The sequence below is a fragment of the Hemitrygon akajei genome, chromosome 1 (assembly GCF_048418815.1).
Source record: "Hemitrygon akajei chromosome 1, sHemAka1.3, whole genome shotgun sequence".
In the NCBI taxonomy this organism is placed as follows: Eukaryota; Metazoa; Chordata; class Chondrichthyes; order Myliobatiformes; family Dasyatidae; genus Hemitrygon; species Hemitrygon akajei.
The window spans coordinates 173738819-173756333 of record NC_133124.1 but is presented as its reverse complement, the minus strand read 5'-3'; the positions used below and the strand labels follow the sequence as shown (position 1 = coordinate 173756333).

The following is a 17515-nucleotide window of genomic DNA, read 5'->3' as shown; positions in this document are numbered from 1 at the left end:
TGTCAAAGGTTACAGGGGGAAGCCAGGAAAATCAGAGTTGAGCGATAGTCAATCAGGCATGATGGAATGGTGCAGTAGACTCGATGGGCAGAATGGCCTTACTCTGCTATGTATGGTCTCCATGGTATATCTTTCATTTTAAATAAACTCAGTGACTTGACCTCCATAGTCATATACAGCAATGAATTTCACAGATTCACCATCCCCTGGCTGAAGAAATTCCTCCTTATACCTGTTCTAAAGGCATGTCCCTGTATTCCGAGGCTGTGCCCTCTGATCCTAGAATCGCCAACTATTGGAATGATCCTCTCCACGTCCACTCTATTTGGGCCTTTTAATGTGATTATTGAGATGTATTGGGCTGAATCTAAACATTTTCATCAATGACTTTGGAAAAAGAATCAGAGGTTGTGATGAGCTGGAGGCAAAATCCATTACTTAAGTTTGTTACTCAGATGTGGTATTGCACTAAACTATGGTTTGTGTGGACGAGGTACCAGCATAGCTTATACCATTCCCCACCGACTGCTGAACATCAGCTGAATGATGTTCGCTCAGCACACTTACCAAAATCATGGAGCCGTGCCACAGGCGTGAGAAACCCCATTGTCAAATTCAATTCTGAAAAACTAAGGGCCTTCATTTTCCAAACTGATATTGTCTATAACAAGGGAACAGTGGCTGTATTTCTGGTCTCCAGTCAGCTGGGTCCGATGGCAAAACTTCTTCAAGGTGTGCTTGGAATCCTTGGTGACAATGGTGTCACTTCCTCTGTGTTGAACCAGACTCCACCTCGTGGTTCATTTACCAGCTGCGATGGATAACAGTAGAGACACGGAATCCGGGCACATAAACCCCTCTGTGCTGTCACAATTCATGGATTTCTGGCTCTCCACTCTTCCAACACAGCAGCTGAGAAGAGAAAGAGCAACTCTTGTTGGTACTGAACAACTTGTGGATCCACCAAACTCCCATGTGTAGGAATTGGACCTTGGGTATTGCTGGTGTGGTAATTGTGTGCTGTGTACAGCACAAATACCAGTTTGGAAGTTAAAGTTTAATTGTCATTCAACCACACATGAATAGCAATGCATATAGCCAAATCAAACTCTGTTCCTCCAGGAAAGTACTTGCTTTTCTGCTAAACGTGTAAAAAGTCTTGGACGTGTTGGACCAGGTGGCAACCACCATCAGACTTAGGGACCATATTGAGGGTCAAAGCGCAGGGACTATTTGACCTGTGTCCAATGCCAACTCTTTTCATGTTGGCAATCTCAGCCTTCGTGGTTGCCAGCTTTTCTGGCTCCAGTCTACACAGCAGCACATGGACTAGTGGGCCAGTTGTAGGACGTGGTGCCTGACCCCATGTTTTGTGGCGATAGTGGAGAGGTGAGTGGTGATGCTTGGGAATTCATCCAGCAGTTGAGTAAACTCACATATGCTTGACAGAGTCATTGTGGGGAACGTACTGGGGGAGCAGGGTAATGACTAAAGTCCTTGACATCCAGAAGCTGTCAGTTCTTAAGATTGACTAATAGTCCTTGAGCACTCAGGAAATCTACACTGAGTAGTGCTCTAGCCACTTTAGCCAGGAAGAAGTCCCATGTGTAACGTCGACAAGTGAAGCAGAGCGTCACCCAATGTGTCCCGTGAGTCTGGATCCTACTGGTGTTGTTGGCCTCCAGCAAGGCTTCGCTGCTCATCGCTTTCTAATCCATAGGTGATGGTAGCAGCACACTCACTTGAGCACAAGTGCCACACAGGAAGCATCAGCCTGAAAGGGCATCTGTAATGAATAGTAGTCAACTCTGGCAGCTGGAACCCATGGTGTTCACAGACTCTGATGTCCAATGCGCTGGCACTGTTGAAGCTGCAAGGTGGTCAGCATTCGTACCAAAGCAAACATGATGACCGGACTTATTGAGGTAGAAAAAGGAGGAGGAATGACCTACTGCTCCCTGGCTCAGTGTAGACCATCAGCCATTTTAGCAAGCTCCGTTTAGTCCTTCACAGGTACATTAGCGAGGGCTACGTGAAATTGATCAGGCATTTGCTGCATGAAGAGTTCTTGAAAATAAAACAAGGATGGTGATTCCTCAGGAGAGACAGCATGCGGTCCATTAGCTCCAACGGCCTAGCATCCCTGAGGCCGTGCAAGGAGAGGAACTGTCTGGCGTGATCAGACTCCAGTAGTCCAAATGTCTGTGAAAGGTGAGCTTTCAGCGATTGGAATTCCTGGTGTTCAGGCAGGTGTTCAAGTAGACTCACCACGCTCACAGCCACGGAATTGCTGAGCCATGGAGTTGGTGTTGTCAGCAGTGATTGCTCACAATGCTAATTGGGCCTTGGCCGTAAAATAACGAGCATTTTACTCTCTAAACTCTGGCAGTTTCAAAGCGACTGTGTTGATTGACATGTTCAGCAACTCTGGAATCGTCCTGGAGCATCAGGGTCACCATTGTGAGTTTTTGCAAATAAAAATGGTGGAGGCATTTTATGTTTTAGAAAAACCACAGCAATTGATTTATTGTACTCCTAACACGGAAGACAAAGCATGTTAAAAGTACTTTACCAAATTACATCATCACATCAGACGAGCCTCTTAAAGCGACCCCCATCTGAATGTCAGCGGCTGTGAATGATGTTCTGTACATTTCCACCAATTACCTCACCCTACATCACTACTGATGTTCGGCTCACTGGCCTATAATTTCCTGCTTTATTTTTAGAGTTTTTTCATAAACAGTGGAATGCCATTGGCTATCCTCCAATCCTCATGTCTGCATGCTTTTATGCATTGAGTTGCAGCCACATGATTGGCTGATTAGATATTTGCGTTAATGAGCTGGTATACCTCATAAAGTGGCGATTGAGTGTAATTAGAGTTAGCACTGAAACAGATTCTTCAGCCCAATTTCCACATGCCCGGCAAGATATCTGAGTCAGTCCCATTTGCCCGCATTAGGCCCATATTTCTCTAAAGCTTTCCTAACCAAATACCTTTTAGACAACCTAATTGCACCTGCTTCTGTAGCTACCACTGGCAGTTCATTCCATTTACCTACCACCCTCAGTCTGGTCAAAACTAGCCCCTTAAGTACCCTTTAATCTTTTCTTTCTCACCTTAAACCTACTGAATGCATGTGTAAACACCATGACCATCCACCTTATCTATGGCCCCTCAGGTTTTATAAATCTCAATCACGTCAGCTCTCAGCCTCCTAAGCTCCAAGAGAAAAAGCTTGAGCCTTTCTCATCTTTCTTTATAACTCAGTCTCTCCAGTCCCAGTGACATCCTTGTGAATCTTTTCTGTACCCTTTCCAGATTAACGACATCCTCCCTATAGCTGAGTGACCTGAATTGCACACAATATTTAAGTGTGGTCCCAACAACATCCTGTACAACTTGTGGTGAACTAGATATACCTGTCTGACTGCTCCTGTGGCTCCTCCCACAGACCCTGCTGACTGCTCCTGTGGCTCCTCCCACAGACCCCTGTATAAAGGCGACTGTGGTCTGCTGCTCTCCCTCATTTTCCTAGGATGTAGTGTTGTTCTTCAGTCAATAAAAGCCGATATCTCACTTCCTAAGTCTCAACGTGAGTTATTGATGGTGCATCAATTTTATTGACTGAAATTTCAACATGGAAACCGCTTTACGCCCAGAACGCCTAGATTTGGACCCCCGAGACCCTGAAGCAGCTCTTGCCTTTGAACACTGGCTTGTGTGCTTCCAATCGTACTTGGAGGAGGTTCGTGCCACCGACTCGGCTGTTCGGCACAGACTTCTCCTCTCGAGGGTCGCCCCAAAAGTTTATTCATTCATCAGGGACCTCTCCAGCTACGAGGGGGCGCTTGCCGCCCTCAAAAGACAGTACCTGCGGCCGGTAAACGCTGTTTATGCACGGCACCGCTTGGCAACACGAAAACAGCGGCCTACGGAGTCGACTGCTGAATTTCTCCGAGCTCTACAGGCACTCGTGCGGACTTGTGACTGCCAAGCGCTCACAGCGGAACAGCATACGGAACTCTTGGTCCGAGACGCTTTTGTGACTGGGGTTCGGTCAGTGTGTATCCGCCAGCGGCTGCTGGAAAAAGCTGATCTTACCTTACGCTCAGCGATAGAGACGGCCGATACGTTGGAGGCTGCGCAGCTGTACGCTGAAGCGGTGCAGCTGCGCGATTTCCCGGTTCCGAGCGAATTCGCCAACGCCGCTGCCAGTCGCGGTATCACGAACTCCTCGAATTCGCCGAGTATAAAACACTGTTACTTTTGTGGGCTTCAGAAACATGCCAGAAACAGCTGTCCAGCTCGCGAAGCAACTTGTTCCAGCTGCGGGAAGAAGGGCCATTTCGCCAAGGTCTGTAAATCTAAACCGCGCCCGGGGTCGAGCAGCGCTGCATCTGAGACCTGGGGGCCGCCATTTTGCATGACCAGATGTGGTCAACCATCTTTGCCGGCGTCACCAGGCCCCGCCCCTACCTACCTGTGTGCGACCTGGGAGCCGCCATCTTGCATGCCCGGATGTGAGCGGCCATCTTTGCTGGCGTCACCAGGCCCCGCCACCGACTCGCCCCGTTCAACGCTGGCTTCCGTGACCCTCGACCAAAGCGCCCCACACCAGCTCGCAAGGTCGATGATGGACATCCTGGTGAAGGGGCACAGGACTAGCTGCCTGTTTGACACGGGCAGCACTGAGAGTTTTATTGACCCGGCCACAGTGAAACGCTGTGGACTCGTGACACGGCCAGTACGTCACAGGATCACCTTGGCTTCTGGGTCGCATTCCACAGACATCCGGGTGGGTTGTGTAGCGACATTGGTGGTGCAGGGCACAGAGTATCGGAACTTTGCGTTCCTGGTCATGCCTCGACTGTGCGCACCTGTGCTGTTGGGGCTGGACTTCCAGAGCCATCTCAAAAGTGTGACTATGGCATATGACGGGCCCCTCCCACCACTCACTGTCAGGAATCCTCAGTTTGGTGGGACTTCGCCATATACTCCGTTACCACACGCACATACACACCGAACCACACATCCCGCCCAGCACCATGCCGATAGCTGTGCTGCTGACACTACTTGCAGCCTCTCCACCCTCAAGATCCCTCCCCCATCGCTGTTCGCCAACCTGACCCCCGACTGTAAACCTGTGGCAACTAAAAGTAGGAGGTACAGTGCGGGGGACAGGGCCTTTATTCATTCAGAGGTGCAGCGGCTGCTCGGGGAGGGGATCATTGAGCCGAGCACAAGCCCATGGCGGTCCCAGGTGGTCGTTGTTTGGACTGGGCAGAAAAATAGGATGGTTGTGGACTACAGCCAGACCATCAATAGATTCACGCAGCTTGACGCGTACCCCCTACCCCGCATCGCGGATATGCTCAACCAGATAGCTCAGTACAAGGTGTACTCGACAATTGATCTGAAATCCGCTTATCACCAGCTCCCCATCCGCCCAGAGGACCGCCCCTACACCGCCTTCGAGGCGGGTGGCAGGCTCTATCACTTTCTGCGCGTCCCATTTGGTGTCACAAATGGAGTCTCAGTCTTCCAGAGGGAGATGGACCGGATGGTGGACCAGTACAAACTGAAGGCCACATTTCCCTATCTAGATAACATCACCATCTGTGGTCGCGACTGGTCGGATCATGACGCCAACCTCCAACGATTTTTCCAAGTGGCCGATGCTTTGAACCTCACTTATAACAAGGACAAGTGTGTGTTCAGAACCACACGACTCGCTATCCTTGGGTATGTCGTGGAGAACGGGGTCATTGGCCCTGACCCCGACCGTATGCGCCCCCTGTTAGAACTTCCTCTTCCCACCACTCTCAAGGCCCTCCGGCGGTGCCTGGGTTTTTTTTTCCTATTACGCCCAATGGGTTCCCCATTACGCAGACAAGGCCCGCCCCCTGGTCCGGTCTACCACTTTTCCCCTCTCTGCCGAGGCCCGCGCGGCCTTCAGCTGCATTAAAGGGGACATTGCCAAAGCAACGATGCATGCGGTAGACGAGACCATTCCCTTCCAAGTAGAGAGTGACGCCTCTGACGTCGCGCTGGCTGCTACCCTCAATCAGGAAGGCAGACCAGTGGCTTTTTTTTCTCGTACCCTTCAAGGCTCTGAACTTCGGCACTCCACGGTGGAGAAAGAAGCCCAGGCCATAGTGGAAGCTATTAGGCACTGGAGGCACTATCTCGCCGGCAACAGGTTCACCTTGCTGACCGACCAGCGCTCGGTTGCGTTCATGTTCAGCAACCAACAGCGGGGCAAAATCAAAAATGATAAAATTTTGCGCTGGAGAATAGAACTCTCCACCTATACTTACGATATCCTGTACCGGCCTGGCAGGCTCAATGAACCCTCTGATGCCCTATCCCAGGGTACGTGTGCTAGTGCCCAGCTCGACCAGCTGTATGCCCTTCATGCCCAACTTTGCCACCCGGGGGTCACCTGATTCTACCATTTCATTAAAGCCCGGAACCTGCCGTACTCCCTGGAGGACATCAGGACGATGACCAGGGACTGCCAGATCTGCGCTGAGTGCAAACCGCACTTCTACCGTCCTGACACTGCGCAGCTTGTCAAGGCCACCCGCCCTTTTGAGCGACTGAGTGTTGACTTTAAGGGCCCCCTTCCCTCCAACGACCGCAATGTCTATTTTCTCTGTATTATTGACGAGTACTCGCGATTCCCCTTTGCCGTTCCCTGCCCCGACACTACTACCACGTCGGTCATAAAAGCCCTGCGCCAGCTCTTCACTCTGTTCGGATATCCCTGCTATGTCCACAGTGATAGAGGGTCCTCCTTTATGAGTGACGAGTTGCGCCGGTTCCTGCTGGCTAGGGGCATTGCTACTAGTCGCACCACGAGTTATAATCCCCGGGGGAATGGCCAGGTGGAGAGGGAGAATGCCACAGTGTGGAAGGCCACACTTTTAGCCCTTAAGTCAAAAGGGTTGCCGGTCTCCCGATGGCAGGAGGTCCTCCCTGAGGCACTCCACTCTATCCGCTCCCTGTTGTGTACGTCCACTAATGCCACCCCTCACGAGCGCCTATTCTCTTTTCCCAGGAAGTCTGTCACTGGGACCACCCTACCAGTTTGGCTGATGTCCCCGGGGCCAGTGCTGCTACGTAAACATGCGAGGAGTAATAAGTACTCCCCGCTGGTCGAGAGGGTTCACCTCCTGCATGCTAATCCCCAGTATGCCTACGTGGTCTTGCCTGATGGGCGGGAGGGCACGGTCTCTGTCCGCGACCTGGCGCCCGCTGGAGCAGCAGACCACTACCCCGAACATTCCACGGTAACTATGCACCCTGTACCTGAGGTGACACCGCACGCACCGTGCCACACCCAGACTCCTCACGACGCTCATGTCCCGGGCATCTCGTACGCGTCTATTCCAGGGACCTCGCTCACACGCGAGGGATCCCTGACACCTCCTGTTGGGACAGAACCAACCCACTCTCCGCCTCCGGTGCTAACACCACCTCCGGCACCTGTGCCATCACCACCTCCGGCTCCTGTGCAATTGCAGCCGGAGCTACGCAGATTGCAGCGAACGATTCGACCACCTGATAGACTTAACCTGTAAATATACTTGGGGATTTTTTTTAAACAAAGGGGGGGTGAATGTGGTGAACTAGATATACCTGTCTGACTGCTCCTGTGGCTCCTCCCACAGACCCTGCTGACTGCTCCTGTGGCTCCTCCCACAGACCCCTGTATAAAGGCGACTGTGGTCTGCTGCTCTCCCTCATTTTCCCAGGATGTAGTGTTGTTCTTCAGTCAATAAAAGCCGATATCTCACTTCCTAAGTCTCAGTGTGAGTTATTGATGGTGCATCACAACTGTAACATGACATCCCACTCCTGTACTCATTGCCCTGACCGATGAAGTCCAGTGTGCCAATCACCCTCTTCACTATCCTGTCTACCGGTATCTCCATGTTCTGGGAACTAGATTCTACAACAGATCCCTGAGACTGCCAATAATCCTACCCTGGTTTAACTGATAAAACTGCAACACTTTATACTTATCCAATTTAAATTCCATCAGCCAGTCCCTTGCCCACTTTCCCAGCTGATCGAAATGCTCTCACTGTCTACCATGCCACCCATCTTGGTGACAGCCACAAACTGACCATAACGGAATTAAAATTGGCAAAACGGTTAACTGACATGAGTTGAGGAATGTGGAAGTAGGCAAATCTATGCCGGATGATATCGGAAGCTGTCATTCTGTGAACCTGTTCTCGTGACCACCACTTTCTAAACTGTTTTCGCTCTGTTTCGTGGTCAGGAATGGTTTGATCAGAGCAACTGAAGGTACACGCAATGAGGTCTCTCCCGATAACCCACTAAACCAGAGATAATTTCCAAACAGTAATCTGTTTGAGATCTCATTTGGTATGACAGAATCTGCAGGCTGATGAGGAGAATGACCTGAAGTAACTGAGACCAGTGCTTGACTGAACTGTGCAATATTAGAATTAATGAGAATGAGAGTGGAAAATGAATGGCTGTCCAGTGCCATTTGATCAAATGCGGCTCTGATGTTGAGGGTAGAGAATGCCACCTCACCCTGGGAGTTTGGTTCTCTTGTCTGTGTTTGGATCCCAGCTGTGATGAAATCTGGAGAGGAGGTGACTTTAGAGGAACAGCTTCTGTGAGCAGCTTGTTGCCGAGCAACTGGCCGGGTTAGATGTGTCCTGTTCAGTGTGGATAGGATCTACTCAGGCAGATTGATGGATAGTTGCCAGTGACGTAGCTGCCCTGGAACAGTCTGACTAAGGAGGTGGCAGGCTCTAGATCACAGAGCATCAGTACCATTGCCTGAAAGACATCAGGAACCATGGTCTTTCCTGTACCCAGTGTCATCTCTTGTTGATATTGTGGAGTGAACTAAACCGGCCGAAGACTTGTGTCTATTGTGCTGGGGCCCAGTGCAGGAGGGTGAAGTCGATCACCCACTCCAGACTTGTGTCTATTGTGCTGGGGACCAGTGCAGGAGGGTGAAGTCCATCACCCACTCCAGACTTGTGTCTATTGTGCTGGGGACCAGTGCAGGAGGGTGAAGTCGATCACCCACTCCAGACCTGTGTCTATTGTGCTGGTGACCAGTGCAGGAGGGTGAAGTCGATCACCCACTCCAGACTTGTGTCTATTGTGCTGGGGACCAGTGCAGGAGGGTGAAGTCCATCACCCACTCCAGACTTGTGTCTATTGTGCTGGGGAGCAGTGCAGGAGGGTGAAGTCCATCACCCACTCCAGATTTGTGTCTATTGTGCTGGGGACCAGTGCAGGAGGGTGAAGTCGATCACCCACTCCAGACTTGTGTCTATTGTGCTGGGGCCCAGTGCAGGAGGGTGAAGTCCATCACCCACTCCAGACTTGTGTCTATTGTGCTGGGGACCAGTGCAGGAGGGTGAAGTCCATCACCCACTCCAGACGTGTGTCTATTGTGCTGGGGACCAGTGCAGGAGGGTGAAGTCGATCACCCACTCCAGACTTGTGTCTATTGTGCTGGGGCCCAGTGCAGGAGGGTGAAGTCGATCACCCACTCCAGACCTGTGTCTATTGTGCTGGGGACCAGTGCAGGAGGGTGAAGTCAATCACCCACTCCAGACTTGTGTCTATTGTGCTGGGGCCCAGTGCAGGAGGGTGAAGTCCATCACCCACTCCAGACTTGTGTCTATTGTGCCGGGGAGCAGTGCAGGAGGGTGAAGTCCATCACCCACTCCAGACTTGTGTCTATTGTGCTGGGGACCAGTGCAGGAGGGTGAAGTCCATCACCCACTCCAGACTTGTGTCTATTGTGCTGGGGACCAGTGCAGGAGGGTGAAGTCCATCACCCACTCCAGACTTGTGTTTATTGTGCTGGGGACCAGTGCAGGAGGGTGAAGTCCATCACCCACTCCAGACTTGTGTCTATTGTGCTGGGGCCCAGTGCAGGAGGGTGAAGTCGATCACCCACTCCAGACTTGTGTCTATTGTGCTGGGGCCCAGTGCAGGAGGGTGAAGTCGATCACCCACTCCAGACTTGTGTCTATTGTGCTGGGGCCCAGTGCAGGAGGGTGAAGTCCATCACCCACTGCAGGAAGACAAGCTCAGCCCTTCTGGATGAAGGTGGCAGCAAATGCTTTCTTTAGCTTTTGCTTTGGCTCTGATGTGAAAATCCGACACTGCCCTTTGTGGCAAACCATTCATCACATCTTCCTCACCAGATTATTTAGTCCTCCCCTTTCTTCCCATCAGCCAGCCCACCTTGACTTTCTGTGTTGTCTCCTGCACCTCTTTATCTCCTGCAATAACCTTTCATGCCACATTGCAGGAAATCAAAGCTTTGTTGGGACAATTTTTGGCAAAATTTGGGACGGAGTAGCTGTCCAACTCTGTGCAGAGATAATGACACTGAGCAAAGTGATGTGGAAAAGAACTTTGCTCAAGATCCACTCCCTTGGAAGTGATCAGCCTGGCTTCTGAACCCACAACCAGATCAATGCAACTCACCCACTTTCACCCCCTATCCACCCACACCAACACCCCTTGCAGGTGGTGTGACATGTTGACATTAGAAACATGGACACAGGGAGCTGCATTGTCAAGGAGAGGAAGGAAATCCAATAGAAGCAAACAGTTCAGAGATGTAAAACTGATAGACCTTTAATCCCACTCTTAATAAATGTAACATTAGACAAATCCTCTGTGGAACATGCACTCAGTGATTACTTCATTAGGGAGATCCAGTCATCTGACAGCAACTTCATGCTTAAAAGCATACAGACATGGTCAAGAGGTTCATACCAAACATCAGAGTGGTGAAGAAATGTGATCTAAGTGACTGACTGTGGAATAATTGTTGGTGCCAGACAGGGTGGTTTGAGTTTCTCAGACCCTGCTGATCTCCTGGAATTTTCATGTACAACGGTCTCTAGAGTTTACAGTGTGTGGTGTGAAAACAAACAAAACAAAAAATAAAAACTGGTGAGCTGCAATTTTGAGGGAAAATGCCTTGTTAATGAGAGACTCAGAGAAGAATGGGCAGACTGATTCAGCTGACAGGAAGGCAACAGTAGCTCAAATCACCACATGTTACAACAGTGTTGTGCAGGAAAACATCTCTGAGAGGACAACAGGCTGAACCTTGAAGTGGGTGAACTACAGCAGCAGAAAACCACATAACCCGTAATATCAGGACAAGACCGTCTCTGTTCTACTATTCAATGAATATGACTGATTTGTGACCTGATCGTCACTTCCCTCCCCTAATCCCATGCCCACCGATTCCATTAATATCCAACAAATCAGTACTATCACTGAACACAGGCAGTGTCTGAGCCCCCACCACCCCGTGAGTAGACTCCCCTTCACACGGAGCCCAGAGCTGGCTGCGGTATTCCAACCGTCCAGGCACCTTCTGTGCAAGGAGAAACAGGTCAATGTTTGAGGAGCACGTATGATTTTGGCAAGATCTCTCTGCCCTTGAACTTGGACCCCCATACAATTAGTGCCAATGCAGTGTTTCCCTTCACATGCCCAGCGTACCTGCGTTGTAACCATCAGCAACCTGTGCACAGTGAACTATGACAACTTCCATCGAGTCACAAGGTCGGAAACCGGCCCTTCCCCCCACCTGGTCCATGCCAACCCAGTGTACCATCCAAGTGACCTTTAGCCCATATCCCTCTGTCCATGCACCTGTCCAGGCATCTTTGCCTCAACCACTTCCTCTGGAAGCTCATTTCATATGTGGATTAGCCTCTAGCTGAAAAAGATGCCCCCTGAGTCCCTGATAAACCTCTCCCTTTTCACCTTAAACTGTGCATTCACCCTACCTGTGCCCCTCATACTTTTACACAACCCCATAAGGTCACACCTCATTCTCCTGCTCTCCGGATCTCAGACTGTTCATCCTCTCTCCATAACTCAGTTGTTTGGGTCCTGACAATGTCCTCGCAAAACTCATCTTCACTCTTCCCTACAGCAAGGAGACTAAAACTGAACATTGGTTCCCGAAACCTGGGTAAAAGGATGTCTGTATTCAAAACGTCTCATTACTTTACAAAGCAAAATATTTGTCTTCCTGTCCCAAATGATATTGGATCTGCAGAGTCTGGGCCCACTCACTCAGCCTGTCCCTGTACGTTGCACCCACCCCCCACCCCACCCCCACATGGTCTATGTCCTCCTCACAGCCCCGTTTAATCTGCCTCTGTCTCTGACTCCAGCATGAGGAGGTAACCTGGCAGAGATCAGTACAGAGACCCAGCAGCCATCTGGGAAACCCTTCCAATTTATCCCAACATCACCCCACCCCCTCACTCAAAGGTTTTGAAGTCCGCTCACTGTTGTCACGTGGGGAACACACTAGTCAGTCCACAGCAGCGAGGGTGACCCAAGTCATCTCTAAGTAGAGGGATGAATACTGGCCACAGACCCCCACCCCTCGGCTGAAGGGAACCAAGTGCCTTCTTCCCAACAGTGTTGAACTTTCAGAGGTTCCTTCAAAGCACCTTACCTCTCCTCCCACAGTGCAGTTCTCCTTCCTCACCTCCCCTCCCACAGCACAGTGCTTCCTTCTCACCTCACCTCTCACCGTGCAGAGCTCCCTCACCTACCTCAGAAGGTGAAATGCTCCTTCCTCTTCCAATATTTTTTATTAGTTTCTGCATGAGTGAATACAGAGTACAAGAAGATATATATTATAAGTCAAAAGAAAATACAAAATAGTACCAAATACATTCCATTAAAAATAGAGTTACAATCACAAAACATTGTATTCATAAAAATTAAATGATAATATTGAAATATAATAATTTTGTTATACAGTAAAAATATCTAAACCCACTACCAAAGTCAGAGCTGTTAGGAAAAGCAAGAAAAAGGGGGAAAACCCCTTATCATACAATAAAATATATTATTAGCCACCATCTGTACTTTACAACAAATCAACAGTTTTGAAAATAACTCAAAAATAGTCCCCACAATGTATAAAAGTTTTGGCTAGATTCAAAAACTGAACATTGGATCTTCCTTAAACTTAAGCATGACATAACATCCCGTAACCACTGAGTATGAGTAGGCGGAACAGCATCCTCCCATTTAGGCAAGAGCACCCTCCTGGCTATATGAGAAGCAAAAGTAATATGCAAGTCAGGTGTCTCAAAAATAAAGTCTCTTCCTCCAACAACACCAAATATCGCGGTCAAAGGGTGAGGGTTAAAATTTACCTTGAAAACTACCAAGAAAGTTTGTAATACTCCCTTCCAGTATCTTTCAAGGCTCAAACATGTCCACAACATGTGAATTAATGAAGCTTCTCCATCATTATATCTATCACACAAAGAGGATATATCCAAATAAAAATGAGATAGCTTATCTTTAGACATGTGAGCTCCAGGAACCACTTTAAATTGTAAAAGGGAATGATGGGCACATAACGATGAAGTGTTAACCAATTTAAAATTTCATTCCAAGTTTCCTCAGAAATTGAAGTCTGTAAACCTTGTTCCCAAAGATTTTTAATTTTGTCAAAAGGAACCTTTCTCATTCCCAACAACATACCATCAATATTGGATATTGAACCATAATAAAAAGGTTTCAAATTAAAAATTACATCTCAAGTCCTTATCAGAACGTACAGGAAATGTATATAGTTGAGAACACAGAAAGACTATAATTTGTAAATAATGAAAAAAATTATCTTTGGGTAAACTATATTTAGCTACATTTGCTCAAATGAAAGAAGAATTCCTCCAACAAACAAATCCTGAAAGCATCTATCCCATTCTTTAAAAACTGAATTGGTCATTGAAGGTTTAAAAAAATAGTTAAAACAAATGGGACCAGACAAAGAAAATCTCAATAGACCGAAGAATTTCCTAAATTGTACCCAGATCCTCAAAGTATGTTTAACTGCCAAATTTACAGTTAGTTTACTAACAGATAAGGGGAGTGAGGATCCCAGAAGAGAAATAATAAAAATTTATTAACGGAGTTAGCTTCTAAAGAGACCCATGTCGGACAGTTAATACTCCCTCCTCAACTCCCCTCACACAGCACAGTTCCCCATCCTCACTTCCTTCCCACAGCGCGGTGCTCCCTCCTCACCTCCCTTCCCACAACGAGGTTCTCCCTCCTCCCCACCCCTTTCTCAGTGCAGTGCCCCCTTCTCATTTTCCCTTTTCCATGATCTATCATTAACGATAGCTTGACAAATTGTGTTTTAGAAATGCCCAGCTTTCATTCTTCGGTTAGGAGTGCAACAGCTCGTTTCCTTTCTGTGTCCCTCAATGCCAACACCACCGTCTTTTTCACTATTGCTTATTCAATCGGAGAATAGCTAGGCAAACCGGAAGGTAATTTCCTTTTCAGCGTAACGGATCTCAATGAGGATGTCAAACCTTTGCTATTTGTCGATGTTATACTGCCAAATGTCACTGATCTTGGTCAGAAGGAGATCTCCAGATTTTGATTCCAACGTGGTGAAACTGGGGCGTTCCACTCCTGAGCTCCACAACTTCTTCCCACAGCGGCTTTATCGAATATCTCTAGAACCCCTGGAAATGGCTACCTCCCCTTCCGCAGCACAGCACTGCCCCACCCACAGTGGGGTGCCCCACCCCACCTCTCGTCACACAGTGCGGCACTCACTCCACACCACCCCTCACACACTGTGGCACTCACTCCACACCTCCCCTCACACAGTGCGGCACTCACTCCACACCTCCCCTCACACAGTGTGGCACTCACTCCACACCTCCCCTCAGACAGTGCGGCACTCACTCCACACCTCCCCTCACACAGTGTGGCACTCACTCCACACCTCCCCTCACACAGTGTGGCACTCAATCCACACCTCCCCTCACACAGTGTGGCACTCACTCCACACCACCCCTCACACAGTGCGGCACTCACTCCACACCTCCCCTCACACAGTGTGGCACTCACTCCACACCTCCCCTCACACAGTGCGGCATTTACTCCACACCTCCCCTCACACAGTGTGGCACTCACTCAACACCTCCCCTCACACAGAATGGCACTCACTCCACACCTCCCCTCACACAGTGTGGCACTCACTCCACACCTCCCCTCACACAGTGAGGCACTCACTCCACACCTCCCCTCACACAGTGTGGCACTCACTCCACACCTCCCCTCACACAGTGTGGCATTTACTCCCCCTCCCCTCACACAGTGTGGCACTCACTCCACTCCTCCCCTCACACAGTGTGGCACTCACTCCACACCTCCCCTCACACAGTGTGGCACTCACTCCACACCTCCCCTCACACAGTGCGGCACTCACTCCTCACCACCCCTCACACAGTGTGGCACTCACTCCACACCTCCCCTCACACACTGTGGCACTCACTCCACACCTCCCCTCACACAGTGTGGCACTCACTCAACACCTCCCCTCACACAGAATGGCACTCACTCCACACCTCCCCTCACACAGTGTGGCACTCACTCCACACCTCCCCTCACACAGTGTGGCACTCAATCCACACCTCCAATCACACAGTGTGGCACTCACTCCACACCTCCCCTCACACAGAGCGGCACTCACTCCACACCTCCCCTCACACAGTGCGGCACTCACTCCACACCACCCCTCACACAGTGCGGCACTCACTCCACACCTCCCCTCACACAGTGCGGCACTCACTCCACACCTCCCCTCACACAGTGCGGCACTCACTCCACACCTCCCCTCACACAGAGCGGCACTCACTCCACACCTCCCCTCACACACTGTGGCACTCACTCCACACCTCCCCTCACACAGTGTGGCATTTACTCCACACCTCCCCTCACACAGTGTGGCACTCACTCCACACCTCCCCTCACACAGAGCGGCACTCACTCCACACCTCCCCTCACACAGTGCGGCACTCACTCCACACCACCCCTCACACAGAGCGGCACTCACTCCACACCTCCCCTCACACAGTGTGGCACTCACTCCACACCACCCCTCACACAGTGTGGCACTCACTCCACACCTCCCCTCACACAGAGCGGCACTCACTCCACACCTCCCCTCACACAGAGTGGCACTCACTCCACAACTCCCCTCACACAGTGTGGCACTCACTCCACACCTCCCCTCACACAGTGTGGCACTCACTCCACACCTCCCCTCACACAGAGTGGCACACACTCCACACCTCCCCTCACACAGAGTGGCACTCACTCCACACCTCCCCTCACACAGTGTGGCACTCACTCCACACCTCCCCTCACACAGAGTGGCACTCACTCCACACCTCCCCTCACACAGTGTGGCACTCACTCCACACCTCCCCTCACACAGAGTGGCACTCACTCCACACCTCCACTCACTCAGTGTGGCACTCACTCCACACCTCCCCTCACACAGTGTGGCATTTACGCCACACCTCCCCTCACACACTGCGGCACTCACTCCACACCTCCCCTCACACACTGCGGCACTCACTCCACACCTCCCCTCACACAGTGTGGCACTCACTCCACACCTCCCCTCACACAGTGTGGCACTCACTCCACACCTCCCCTCACACACTGCGGCACTCACTCCACACCTCCCCTCACACAGTGCGGCACTCACTCCACACCTCCCTTCACACACTGTGGCACTCACTCCACACCTCCCCTCACACAGTGCGGCACTCACTCCACACCTCCCCTCACACACTGTGGCACTCACTCCACACCTCCCCTCACACACTGCGGCACTCACTCCACACCTCCCCTCACACAGTGCGGCACTCACTCCACACCTCCCTTCACACACTGTGGCACTCACTCCACACCTCCCCTCACACAGTGAGGCACTCACTCCACACCACCCCTCACACTGTGCGGCACTCACTCCACACCTACCCTCACACAGTGAGGCACTCACTCCACACCTCCCCTCACACAGTGAGGCACTCACTCCACACCACCCCTCACACTGTGCGGCACTCACTCCACACCTCCCCTCACACAGTGCGGCACTCACTCCACACCTCCCCTCACACAGTGTGGCATTTACTCCACACCTCCCCTCACACAGTGTGGCACTCACTCCACACCTCCCTTCACACAGTGTGGCACTCACTCCACACCACCCCTCACACAGTGCGGCACTCACACCCCACCTCTCGTCACACACTGTGGCACTCACTCCACACCTCCCCTCACACACTGCGGCACTCACTCCACACCTCCCCTCACACAGTGTGGCACTCACTCCACACCTCCCCTCACACAGTGAGGCATTTACTCCACACCTCCCCTCACACAGAGTGGCACTCACTCCACACCTCCCCTCACACACTGTGGCACTCACTCCACACCTCCACTCACACAGTGCGGCACTCACTCCACACCTCCCCTCACACACTGTGGCACTCACTCCACACCTCCCCTCACACAGTGCGGCACTCACTCCACACCTCCCTTCACACACTGTGGCACTCACTCCATACCTCCCCTCACACACTGTGGCACTCACTCCACACCTCCCCTCAAACACTGCGGCAC

The 17515-nt window shown here is 50.8% G+C and overlaps 1 protein-coding gene across 1 annotated transcript in view; it reads left to right on the top strand.

Moving 5' to 3' along the window:
- LOC140732449 (high affinity cGMP-specific 3',5'-cyclic phosphodiesterase 9A-like) overlaps positions 1–17515 on the top strand; it is a 208445-nt gene that overhangs the window by 16553 nt on the left and 174377 nt on the right. The gene's annotated exons all lie outside the window — the stretch shown is intronic.